General features: G+C 36.7%; 1 protein-coding gene across 1 annotated transcript in view; it reads left to right on the forward strand.

Moving 5' to 3' along the window:
- The window catches only part of CTNNA3 (catenin alpha 3), a gene marked incomplete at its 3' end in the record, with an annotated part of 1,444,109 nt that overhangs the window by 924,363 nt on the left and 506,218 nt on the right, over positions 1 to 13,528 (forward strand). The window lies entirely within an intron of this gene.

A 13,528-nucleotide genomic window follows, 5' to 3' on the forward strand; every position in this document is an offset into this window, starting at 1 on the left:
CTGCTTTATTAAATATGAACATATTTTATTAAACATATTAAACATAAAACCTTAAATATAAATCTCAGAATATAATGAGTTCTGTCTTCTCTACCTCCACTTAGAAGACAGCTAAGCCAAAAATGAGACTCCCTCTTTTGATATAACAATCTTTTGGCATGGGGGTGACTAGAAGATAAAAGCTTTGTTGTTGTTGTTGTTTTTGCTCTGATGGATCAAAGCTGGATGAGACACTGCAAATGTATAAAAGTTCTAACTCCTAGATGTATCAGAGTTATTCCCTTAGGATAGCACCTTAAAACTCAACCTTTCTCCTCTGGTTCTGGCTAGGATGAGGACACCAAACATCTAATTAGTACCTCACTTAGAACCAAGGAAAAGGGGTCTCTGTCTTGGGCCCTATGTGTTAGAGGGCCACACATATCACAGACACACAACATAAAATGCTTCTCACCTGGTATCTGGCCTTTAGAACTGGCTCAATGCAATCTATAACTCTAAACAGCCACTTCATGATTAATAGGACTCAGGCCCCAGGAAAAAGTCCTCTGTGTCACTTCCTACATCAGCAAAGCAAAAGACAGTAGAGTTCAAATGCCAAGAAAGCATTCAGGTTGAACTGCTGTGCATGTCAATTGGAGACAAACATCTTGCTTTGGATTATGGGGGAGTGGAGAGTGGATTTAAACAGTGTAAGAGAAGTGATAAACTTTCAGATTCTTTCCCTTGGAATAAATGCACAAAATCCTTGTATAACCAAGAATTGTTTCCCCAAGTAGAGGTGAACATCAATTTTCTTGATTCTTTTCATGTTTCATTGGTGGATTTGAAAGTATATACAAATTATCATAGTATTTTCACATGGTGACTAACATATGTATTGCATTATTAAACCATTCATATTACTCTTAAATTTGCACTTGTGTAAGACTAGAGAAGACATGAATGAAACATGCTATCAATTCTTTATACTGGCAAGCAGATGGCAAGCTATGACACTTAAAGATTTTAAAGATAAAAATATCAGCTTTAATGAAATATTCTGAAATTAAAATTTGATATTTATTACATAACATTTTTTTTACTTTAATAGGCAATTTTGAATTTTTAAGAGAAAGGAATTTTAAAACAAAAGTAATTTTATTTTTGAGTACTTATATTTTTGATAAAATATATTTGCAATTTCTGCCATTTCATTAAAATTGCATTTTATTTTAAATCCTTTGGGTTATCACTGTCAGTAATACACAAATTAGTTGAAAATCTTGATTAAAACGTAATATTTTGATAAAGGCAAGAAATATAAATTTTATGGACTACACACACAAGAGTTTATGAACTGTTTGTTTTATTACTCATATAAACATTGCCATCTCATCAACAGAAAACCCAGGTATGTACAGTGAATATTAAATTTAGTGTCTTTGATATTTTGCCAACTCTAGGCATCTAAAAATCCTTGCTTTATGTATACTTTTGATTTGTCATTAAGAAATTATTTTTTAAGGTAACACAATGATAGAACATATTTTATTGAGCTTCTTATTTTTATTTATAACTTCTATATTTAGTCATGTGATATGTGGGCCTTCACTTGTACTCCTGCCTTGGGTCCTGCAAATGTAGGGGTGGGATCACTACTAAACAGTTGAGCCAATGTCTGGGAGAAGCTACCGGTATGCTCAAGGAGCCACAACTATTCCAAGAGATGGATGACCATCTTTAACCCTTGAACGAGGGTGGGAGCAGAGGAGATGAAATAAGCAATACCATTATTATCTCTACCTTTTGTCTCTTTGTACCCAGTAAACAGACTGCATTTCTTACTTAAGAGCTGGATATCTAAAAATGTTAATTCAGGAAAATTATGTAGGTGGGCCTGAAAGAATGGAAATAGGCTCTAAGTAAGTTATTGAAATTAGCCCTCAGAAATCATTGTACAAAAGGGGACATTTGATGTGGATCTGGAAAGATGAATAGAACTCTTCCAGGTGGATAAATTGTGTGTGGGAAGAGGTGCACTAGGAAAAGGCATAAAAAGCAGGGTGCATTTAGAATATTTCAAAATGTTCAGATGACTAAAACACTGGGTGGGAGGGAGGAAGTGGAAAGAGGACTGAAAAACTAGAACAGAAAAGGGCATTATACATCTTCCTAAGAACTTGGACTTTACCCTTTATATGGTAGGGAATTGTTAAAAGAGTTTCAAGCAGGCAAGTGACATGATTGGTTTTGTCTTTTTAAAATATCACTTTAAAACTTTGGTTTTCAAATTTTAGCATGCATGGTAATCACTTGGAGGGCTTCTTGGGACACAGATGGCTGGGCTCCACCCCCAGAGTTTCTGACTCAGTAGGACTGGGGTAGAACCCAAGAATTTGCATGTCTAACAAATTCCTATGCTATGCTGCTGACATGGGAACCACACTGTATAAGAAGCACTGTTCAACAACAGGAGGATAGATGGTGAATCGTTCAGGGAGGTGAAACTACAGAGAGTAGATGAGATAGGGGATTGTTATAATAGATCAGGCGACAATCATGAGAATTTTATTATAGAGGCAGTGATGAAGAATGTTAGGAAGATAAAAGAATGTTAGGAAGTAGGAACTTGCTGACTGACTGGATTTGGACGCTGTAGGTAAGAAAAACAGAGGTGTTGAGAATCACTCTGTATCTGGTTGATTTGGCTTTGGATGTGTGAAAGAGCCCAGGATTGTAATCTATGGAGAGAGCCAGAAAGAGAATGGATTTATATTTCAATTCTAGGTCATTGGTGTAAAGGTGCAATTTAATACAACTTCACCTAGCTTTGAGTATGCTAAACCAAAAGAGAGGGAAATGTCATTCATCTACAGAATACACTACTCCATTAGCAAACATTTGAAGTAAATATTGTTAATATGTTAATATTTTATTCATCTATTATAGTCAACATACCTTCACCATTGTAGCATTTTGGGTACGGTTAAGCATTGATCTCTTGGTAGATTGCCTTAAGTCTGTGACTTAATTCCTTTCTTACAAGATAGAGCTGTCAGAATGGGCACTTTTGTTTCATGATGCTGCTATTATGTGGTTTTTCTCTCTCTATAGTGTGTCTTTCTACTTTTTAAATATTACTTTAGGTTTAGTCACATTTAATATTATTCTCTTCCACAGGAGGAAGGAGATAGGCTCACCCTTAACATTTGAATGGATCAGGGCAAAAGTACAAATGAAGGCTTCGGTTTCCATTTGTCTAAATATGTAAATATGCATATGTTGTAAACCAAGAAAACAAGCTCTTATGTATGTTCTAGTTCTCTGCCTTCACACACACTCACATACTTAGATTCACATAATAACAAGTTTTAAAACTGTGTGTAAGTTTATTGTTTTGTGCCAGTCTCAGCCTATAAATAACCAATGTTGTGGTTGGACTGGCCCCTGAGGTTCTTATTATGATTGCAAGATGCCCTTTCACAATAACCATAAGGAGACTTTGAAAAAAATAAAGGTTTATTACTTACAGGATATGGAAATTACGTGGCACACCTGGGGCCACACAGTGAGGCCATGAGTAGAAAGAAAGTACACATGGGGTCCTGCTTGCCTTTGGAAGGCAGGTGGGGGCCTAGGGTTTCACAGGTTCACTCTTTATTGGTGAATTTGAAACATAAGAGCTGGAATTTCAAGCACGTGAAAAGGAAAAACAAGATCTTGGTTGAAATCAACCAAAATCTCTAAAACAAAGGGGAGGCAGGCTGGCTTTTTGTCTGGTTGTGTGGCTGGCAGTGTGTTTACTTGCGATAGCTGTCTTTGAAGGGCTTGCCTCTTTTCAGTGGATGCCTTGGCATTTAATTTAGGGCTTATACTGCACCTGTGCCTTTTCTATGATTTAAATTTGCCAGTACATCAAAGATGGATGAATTTGCTTATCATTGTTCATCCCTCTGGGATTTTGACTGATGATCTTGTGGTGACTGCATGAATCACAAAATGTGGACAGACATGAATCGATTCATACATGTTATACATTAATTCCACATTATTTCTATGTCATTTTACTGAAATTACTAGATTGTAATAACCAGCTTTTATATAATTTTTGTTCTGTTGATGGTAATGATTTAAACGATTGAAATATAAAACATAATTGTCCACAAGTGGGCAAAATTTAACATACTAATATCAAAAGGTATACTTAAGAAAATGTAACATTAAAAAATTAGAATTATTTTTTATTTGTTTTCTAACTTATTCAATATAACTTTTTAAAAAGTACAAATTATATTAATGCATATCAACACTTAAAATTATCTAAATAATAATATGAAACCAAACCCAAAACAATTAGTAAAATGATAATAGGATCATACATATCGATATTTACCTTAATGTGAATGGATTAAATGCTCCCACCGAAAGACACAGGCTTGCTGAATGGATACAAAAGCAAGATCCATATATATGCTGTCTACAAGAGACCCACTTCAGACCTAAGGACACATACAGACTGAAAGTGAGGGGGTGGAAAAGGATATTCCATGCAAATGGAAATCAAAAGAAAGCTAGACTAGCAATACTCATGTCAGATAAAATAAACTTGAAAATAAAGAATGTTACAAGAGACAAGGAAGGACACTACATGATGATCAAGGGATCAATCCAAGAAGAAGATATAACAATTATAAATATATATGCACCCAGCATAGGAGCACCTCAATACATAAGGCAACTGCTAACAGCTATAAAAGAGGAAATCAACAGTAACACAATAATACTGGGGGACTTTAACACCTCACTTACACCAATGGACAGATCATCCAAAGTGAAAATAAATAAGGAAACAGAAGCTTTAAATGACACAACAGACCAGAGAGATTTAATTGATATTTATAGGATATACCATCCAAAAACAGCACAATACACTTTCTTCTCACGTGTGCATGGAACATTCTTGAGGATACATCACATCTTGGGTCACAAATGAAGCCTCAGTAAATTTAAGAAAACTGAAATCATATCAAGCATCTTTTCTGACCACAACACTATGAGATTAGAAATGAATTACAAGGAAAAAAACATAAAAAACAGAAACACGTGGAGGCTAAACAATACATTACTAAATAACCAAGGAATCACTGAAGAAATCAAAGAGGAAATCCAAAAACCCTAGAGACAAATGACAATGAAAACACGATGATCCAAAACCTATGGGATTCAGCAAAAGCAGTTCTAGGAGGGAAGTTTATAGCTATACAAGCCTACCTCAAGAAACAAGAAAAATCTCAAATAAACAATCTAACCTTACACCTAAAGGAACTAGAGAAAGAAGACAAACAAAACCCAAAATTAGCAGAAGGAGTGAAATCACAAAGATCAGAGCAGAAATAAATGAAATAGAAACAAAGAAAACAATAGCAAAGATCAGTAAAACTAAAAGCTGGTTCTTTGAGAAGATAAACAAAATTGATAAACCATTAGCCAGACTCATCAAGAAAAAGAGGGAGAGGACTCAAGTCAATCAAATTAAAAATGAAACAGGAGAAGTTACAACAGACACTGCAGAAATACAAAGCATCCTAAGAGACTACTACAAGCAACTCTATGCCAATAAAATGGACAACCTGGAAGAAATGGACAAATTCTTAGAGATGTATAACCTTCCAAGACTGAACCAGGAAAAAATAGAAAATATGAACAGATCAGTCACAAGGAATGAAATTGAAACTGTGATTAAAAATCTTCCAACAAACAAAAGTCCAGGACCAGATGGCTTCACAGTTGAATTCTATCAAACATTTAGAGAAGAGCTAACACACCCATCCTTCTCAAACTCTTCCAAAAAATTGCAGAGGAAGGAACACTCCCAAACTCATTCTATGAGGCCACCATCACCCTGATACCGAAACCAGACAAAGATACTACAAAAAAAGAAAATTACAGACCAATATCACTGATGAATATAAGTGCAAAAACCGTCAACAAAATACCAGCAAACAGAATCCAACAACACACTAAAAGGATCATACCCCATGGTCAAGTGGGATTTATCCCAGGGATACAAGGATTCTTCAATATGCACAAACCAATAAATGAGATAAACCATATTAACAAACTGAAGAATAAAAACCATATGATCATCTCAGTAGCTGCAGAAAAAACTTTTGACAAAATTCAACACCCATTTATGATAAAAACTCTCCAGAAAGTGGGCATACCAGGGAACTACCTCAACATAATAAAGGCCATATACGACAAACCCACAGCAAACATCATTCTCAATGGTGAAAACTGAAAGCATTTCCTCTAAGATCAGGAAAAAGACAAGGATGTCCACTCTCACCAGTATTATTCAACATAGTTTTGGAAGTCCTAGCCACAGCAATCAGAGAAGAGGAAGAAATGAAATGAATACGAATTGGAAAGGAAGAAGTAAAACTGTCACTGTTTGCAGATTACATGATACTATACATGGAGAATCCTAAAGATGCCACCAGAAAACTACTAGAGCTAATCAATGAATTTGGTAAAATTGCAGTATACAAAATTAATGCACAGAAATCTCTTGCATTTCTATACACGAATGATGAAAAATCTGAAAGAGAAATTAAGGAAACACTTCCATTTACCATTGCAACATAAAGAATAAAATACCTAGGGATAAACCTACCTAGGGAGACAAAAGACCTTTATGCAGAAAACTATAAGACACTGATGAAATAAATTAAAGATGATACCAACAGATGGAGAGAGATACCATGTTCCTGGATTGGAAAAATCAATATAGTGAAAACGACTATACTACCCAAAGCAATCTACAGATTCAATGGAATCCATATCAAATTACCAATGGCATTTTTAACAGAACTAAAACAAAATATCTTAAAATTTGTATGGAGCCACAAAAGACCCCAAATAGCCAAAGCAGTCTTGAGAGAAAAAAAAGGAGCTGGAGGAATCAGACTCCCTGACTTCAGACTATACTACAAAGCTACAGTAATCAAGACAATATGGTACTGGCACAAAAACAGAAATATAGTTCAATGGAACAAGATAGAAAGCCTGGAGATAAACCCACACACCTATGGTCAACTAATATATGACAAAGGAGGCAGTGATATACAATGGGAAAAATCTCTTCAATAAGTGGTGCTGGGAAAACTGGACAGCTGCATGTAAAAGAATAAAATTAGAACACTCCCTAACACCATACACAAAGATAAATGCAAAATGGATTAGAGACCTAAATATAAGACCTGACACTATAAAACTCTTAGACGGAAACATAGGAAGAACACTGACATAAATCACAGCAAGATCTTTTTTGATCCACCTCCTAGAGTAATGGAAATAAAAACAAAAATAAACAAATTGAACCTAATGAAACTTCAGAGCTTTTGCACAGCAAAGGAAACCATAAACAAGATGAAAAGACAACTCCCACAATGGGAGAAAATATTTGCAAACGAGTCAACAGACAAATGATTAATCTCCAAAATATATAAACAGCTCATGCAGCTCAATATTAAAAAACAACCCAATCCAAAAATGGGCAGAAGACCTAAATGGACTTTTCTTCAAAGAAGACATACAGGTGGCCAAGAAGCACATGAAAAGCTGCTCAACATCACTAATTCTTAGATAAATGCAAATCAAAACTACAGTGAGGTATTACCTCACACCAATCAGAATGGGCATCATTAGAAAATCTATAAACAACAAATGCTGGAGAGGGTGTGGAGAAAAGGGAACCCTCTTGCACTGTTGATACAGCCACTATGGAGAACAGTATGGAGGTTCCTTAAAAAACTAAAAACAGATTTACCATATGACCCAGCAATCCCACTACTGGGCCTATACCCAGAGAAAACCGTAATTCAAAAAGACACATGCACCCCAATGTTCATTGCTGCACTATTTACAATAGCCAGGTCATGGAAGCAACCTAAATGACCATCGACAGATGAATGGATAAAGAAGTTGTGGCACATATATACAATGGAATATTACTCAACCATAAAAAGGAATGAAAATGGGTAATTTGTAGACACGTGGATGGATCTAGAGACTGTCATACAGAGTGAAGTAAGTCAGAAAGAGAAAAATAAATATTGTATATTAACGCATATATGTGGAACCTAGAAAAATGGTACAGATGAACCGGTTTGCAGGGCAGAAATTGAGACACAGATGTAGAGAACAAATGTATGGACACCAAGCGGGGAAAGCCGCTGGGGGGTAGTGGTGGTGGTGTGGTGAATTGGGCGATGGGATTGACATGTATACGCTGATGTGTATAAAACTGATGACTAATAAGAGCCTGCTGTATAAAAAAATAAATTTAAAAAAGGGACAATTAAAATTATCTAAATAAAAATGTTTTATCTAAATCATTTAATATTTTTATATTTTATAGTGCTTAGTATCCATTTAATTGCTTACATAAAAATTTGATGTCTTTATAAACCTCATGAATGATATGTCTAGATCTGCATACTTACATGTTTCAGAGTAATAGGAATTAATATTGCAGAATATTGCTGAGTCAACACGTGGAACTCTTGTGACTACTGTAGGAACCTATGAAGCAAAGAATTAGAACAAGAAGAGGGTAAAGAATACGGATACTCTGTACACCTGGGAAAAAATACTGAACACAAGAATATATTGCATTCTTCTGAGATGATGACTTGACAAGGTCATTAATTTATCTTTTGTCTTCCCTAAGCACTTCCATTGCTTATGTTCTCTCCACACTAGGAAGCAGTGTCCTTCTCAACCTAGACAGACACTGCGTGTCATTTAGGCACACTCCTGTTGTCTCTTTTTCTTTAAGACATAAAGGAAATGGGCAACACATGTTGAAAAACATTTCTCTGAGGCTTCAATGTTGTTAGTGCGGGAAGCCAATATTAAGCACACAGGAATGCTGTTCCTGATAGCAGGGTGTGAAAGGCAGAGCATACTGTAGTGGCTCTAAGTGTCAAGTACTAATATTGGTATTTTAGATACTTTAAAAGAAAAAAATAATAAATTATAACTTTCTTTTTCTCAGCACCCTCCATTTGACCCTCTTCCTCTCCAAAATGTTTGATCTCTTAGAAATATCTGTTATTTGGTGGAATAGGTGCTCTCAGTAGGCATTCAAATTAAAGAAATTAAATAAAGGATAAATTCCTTACACAGCTAAAGTATTGTGTACAAGCACACAGTTAAATAAAGTCCCCAAGGAGGTGGAGCTGGGAGTAGGGAAGAAGGTTAGAGGCATTGGCCTGAAAGGGGAGAGTATAGTAAGGGGGAGACCTTAACTGGGTATCTCAGGGGACTGTGAGAGGGGAAGGAGGGAAAGGACCACGGGAGTGGATAGAGATGGAGAGGAAAGAGGAGAAAGTAAATAGGAGAAAGATAAATGGAGAGGGATGTGGGGGGAAAATGGTCATTAGGAATTTGTGATGTATATTTAAGAAATAGCATGGAATCCAGTGTCGCAAGAAAGGAGTGAACGAAGGGAGAGTAATAGGAGTTGAGGGCAGAGAGATATCAGGGGGACAGAGAAATCAGGACCCGGTAAGAGTGCTGAGTACCCTGAATGGTATGGGATGTCACTGATGGATTTGGTTGAGAGGAGTGACCAGGTTTTTAATGATGATTCAGAGACCGGGAGATAGAATACTGGTGGATAAAGATGGAACCAGGAAGTCTCCGGGTTACCATGAGTCTGGAGTCCAGACAGCAGTGAGAGTGAGACTCTGTGGTGGGCCTGGAAGATTGCAGCACAGTTCTCTGATGGTGTACAATGACAGTGTTGCTAGGGCACAATCCATTAGCAGCCAACTGACAACCCACTCTATAAACTGAGCTTCCAGCTCAGGATGATGTTTTCACTAATTTCTTTAATTAAGATCTTTAATACTCATAGTGAAGACAAAAAACCAAACAACCAGAAGCCCTGCCAGGAGCCTAACTTGAAAACATAGAGTACTAGTCTGCTTAATATTGCCAAATGAGAGAGATTCTCTGGTTTGAGTTACTTTTGGAACCAAAATCCAAAAGGAAAAAAGGCACTAGTGATTAAGAAGTAAGATGGAAGGTGAGGCAATTGTGGGAACCACAGTGAGTTTCTTGCTGGTTAATGTTGATAGAGACATAAATAATTTTAAAAAATTGGATCTTATTTCTGTTTAATCGGGAGGGATAATAAGATGTGGGTGGGCAAGGGGGAGAGAGGGGCATGGATCACATCACCCTGCTACCTTTGTGGTTTTCAGGCCTGCTGTGTGGAGCTAGAGTTCTGTTGTCTTGAGGATTTTGGAAGGAGGGTGGAGAAGTATATGAAGGACTCCTTAGTTAAGGTATGAGGGTACTAATAAAAGTTTACGTACAGTTTCCTATCTGAGCATCCAACTTTTCCCAGTGCCTCCAGGGAGATGGCCTGGATTTTAAAAGAAAGTAAAGAAATAGGAAGAAACAAGTATATGGATAATCTTATGCTTTCCACAGTTGTTATTATCTTATGGACACATTCTAAAAATATTTGCTTTTTCTCTTTCTGACTTACTTCACTCTGTATGACAGACTCTGGGTCCATCCACCTCACTACAGATAACTCAATTTTGTTTCTTTTTATGGCTGAGTAATATTCCATTGTATATATGTGCCACATCTTCTTTATCCGTTCATCTGTCAGTGGACACTTAGGTTGCTTCCATGTCCTGGCTATTGAAAATAGAGCTGCAATGAACATTGTGGTGCATGTGTCTTTTTGAATTATGGTTTTCTCAGGGAATATGCCCAGTAGTGGGATTGCTGGGTCATATGGTAGTTCTGTTTTAGTTTTTTTAAGGAACTTCCATACTGTTCTCCGTAGTGGCTGTATCAATTTACATGGGTAAGCTGGGATGAAGTGAGAGAGTGTCATGGACTTATATATACTACCAAATGCAAAATAGGTAGCTAGTGGGAAGCAGCCGTATAGCACAGGGAAATCAGCTCAGTGCTTTGTGACCACCTAGAGGTGTGGGATAGGGAGAGTGGGAGGGAGGGAGTTGCAAGAGGGAAGAGATGTGGGGACATATGTATATGTATAACTGATTCATTTTGTTATAAAGCAGAAACTAACACACCATTGTAAAGCAGTTATACTCCGAAGAAGATGTTTAAAAAAAAAAGTATTTGCTTAACTGTGGTGCAGTCTAGCATAGGAAGCTGAATGTGAGATGTCTTTTCTATTTGTATCAGAGAAAATGTAAAATAAAGTCATTCAGCATGAAAATGTGTTGCTCAATTTTAAGCAAGGTTTTCATTATGCTACTTCAGAGCTCTGAAGGAAAAGAATACACGGTAGTGTGTCATAGCATTTGTAGGCAAAGGAGAGCTGACAATGTATTCAAATGGGTTTTGCCAGGGTATGGGGGTTGTGTGTGTTTGACTGTGTGTGTGTGTGTGTGTGTGTGTGTGTGTGTGTGTGTGTGAGAGAGAGAGAGAGAGAGGGAGAGGGGGGGGGGGAGAGAGGAGGGAGGGAGGGAGGGAGGGAGAGAGGTTTTGATTATTTGCTTTGACAAGTATTAACTCTCCGTTTTCATATCTGGAAAAAAATCGCTAGTAACAACTTTCAGATAAAGTTGACACTTTTAAAACTGAGGATGGCTACCTTCTTGAACAATATTGACATATCTGAGCTAAAGGCAGCTCTTTGGGACAATAAATTCTTAATATGCAGGTCAAATGTTTACCAATTCATTTACTTCCTTCATCATTTCTCATCGAGAATTAGAAAATCTTGCACTCTAAACCTCCTAAGGGAAATCACTGATATAATTTTTAAGTTAATATGTTTTTTACATTCCCTGAATTAATTGTGAATCTCACTTTGTAAATATTACATGTTTACTGCTTCCCATTTGCACATCTTCAGAGAATTCTCCACCATCCTTCCCTTTCTAAGGTTTGTGGCTAATAAGTACCAAGTTAGAGGATATAAACGACTATGTTGGCTTTATTTCAGCTGTGCCAGTACTGTACCCTAACAGGAAGGCATGAGGGAAATTTATTTTTGGTGTAAGGGAGGTTTTGACCTAGCGAAGGTGAGTGAGCCCAGAAAAGATGACTGAGTGCGGGGTTGGTGGGAGACAGTCGGAAAGAGGGAAAGCCATCAGACAGACATTCTACAGAGTAAAATATGAGCAAAGGAAGAATTGTAGAAAGAAAGGTCAGCCACATAATGCTAAATTGTGTTGAACAGGAAAAGCACCATAAAGAACAGGGGAGACAAAAGCAGATTGAATGACGAAAGATGTGAATGACAGACACTAAGGATAATGTGTTATTAGAAGGGTCAAGTGCTTAGACCTACACACTTCTTGAATTGCAGGGTATATATCTATCTTATTTATATTGTTTCAATTCTTTCTGATGTTTCTGAAGCTGAAGGTTAGGAAGTATTTGTGTTCTTTATCTTAAAGTTTCTTGAAGAGACTAATTGTGTATTCCAAGTTCTGTATTACTTGACCATACAGAGAATGTATAGTTCTAACAAATAAATCATTCTGAGGTTTTGTGTCAATTGGTAGAACACAGTACAATTTTCCTCCACTACAAATATCTTTGAGAATGGGTTTCTACATTATCTACTTCAGGTAGCTAACCCTGAATCCATTTATCTACAACTAGAAGAAAAAAATGCATTTCAACATGAACTGTTAATACTTTTTTTTTTTTTTTTTTGGCTGTGTTGGGTCTCCGTTTCTGTGTGAGGGCTTTCTCTAGTTGTGGCAAGCGGGGGCCACTCTTCATTGCGGTGCGCGGGCCTCTCACTATCGCGGCCTCTCTTGTTGAGGAGCACAGGCTGCAGACGCACAGGCTCAGTAGTTGTGGCTCACAGGCCTAGCTGCTCCGCGGCACGTGGGATCTTCCCAGACCAGGGCTCGAACCCGTGTCCCCTGCATTAGCAGGCAGATTCTCAACCACTGCGCCACCAGGGAAGCCCTGTTAATACTTTTTTTAAAAGGTTCTTTGACAAAGCACAATAAGATTAACAGTATATTAAAAGATATTCTGCAGGTAGAAAATGGTAAATGTTTGAAGACGTAGCATCATTTGCAACATACCTGATGCAAAGAGAATTCCAAAACTAATAATTGGTGCAAATGCATAACAAAATTTTAAAATTTGTTTCAACCTTGAACTGCAAGTAGCTCAAATAGTTATTTTGTTCTTACCTCAAATTATATTTCATTGTATTTGAACATATATTTCAAATATACACTTTTAAACTGTATATTCAAAACATATATTTTGAATATGTGTTCAAACTATTTATGGGAAATTACCACAGAGATAACTTCAGGAAAAAAACACTTATTAAAGAATTTGCATTTCATTATGAATACTTTGGGAGCTACATGTAAATGTTTAGAAGACTCAATTTACCTTATTGTTGAAGGTTTTTTTTTTCTTTTTCTTTTTCTTTTTTCACACAGTTTTTTATTGGGTTGGCCAAACAGTTCATTCGGGTTTTTCCGTAACATCTTATAGAAAAACC

Source organism: Lipotes vexillifer, unplaced genomic scaffold, assembly GCF_000442215.2.
Source record: "Lipotes vexillifer unplaced genomic scaffold, Lipotes_vexillifer_v1.1 scaffold520, whole genome shotgun sequence".
Lineage (NCBI taxonomy): Eukaryota > Metazoa > Chordata > Mammalia > Artiodactyla > Lipotidae > Lipotes > Lipotes vexillifer.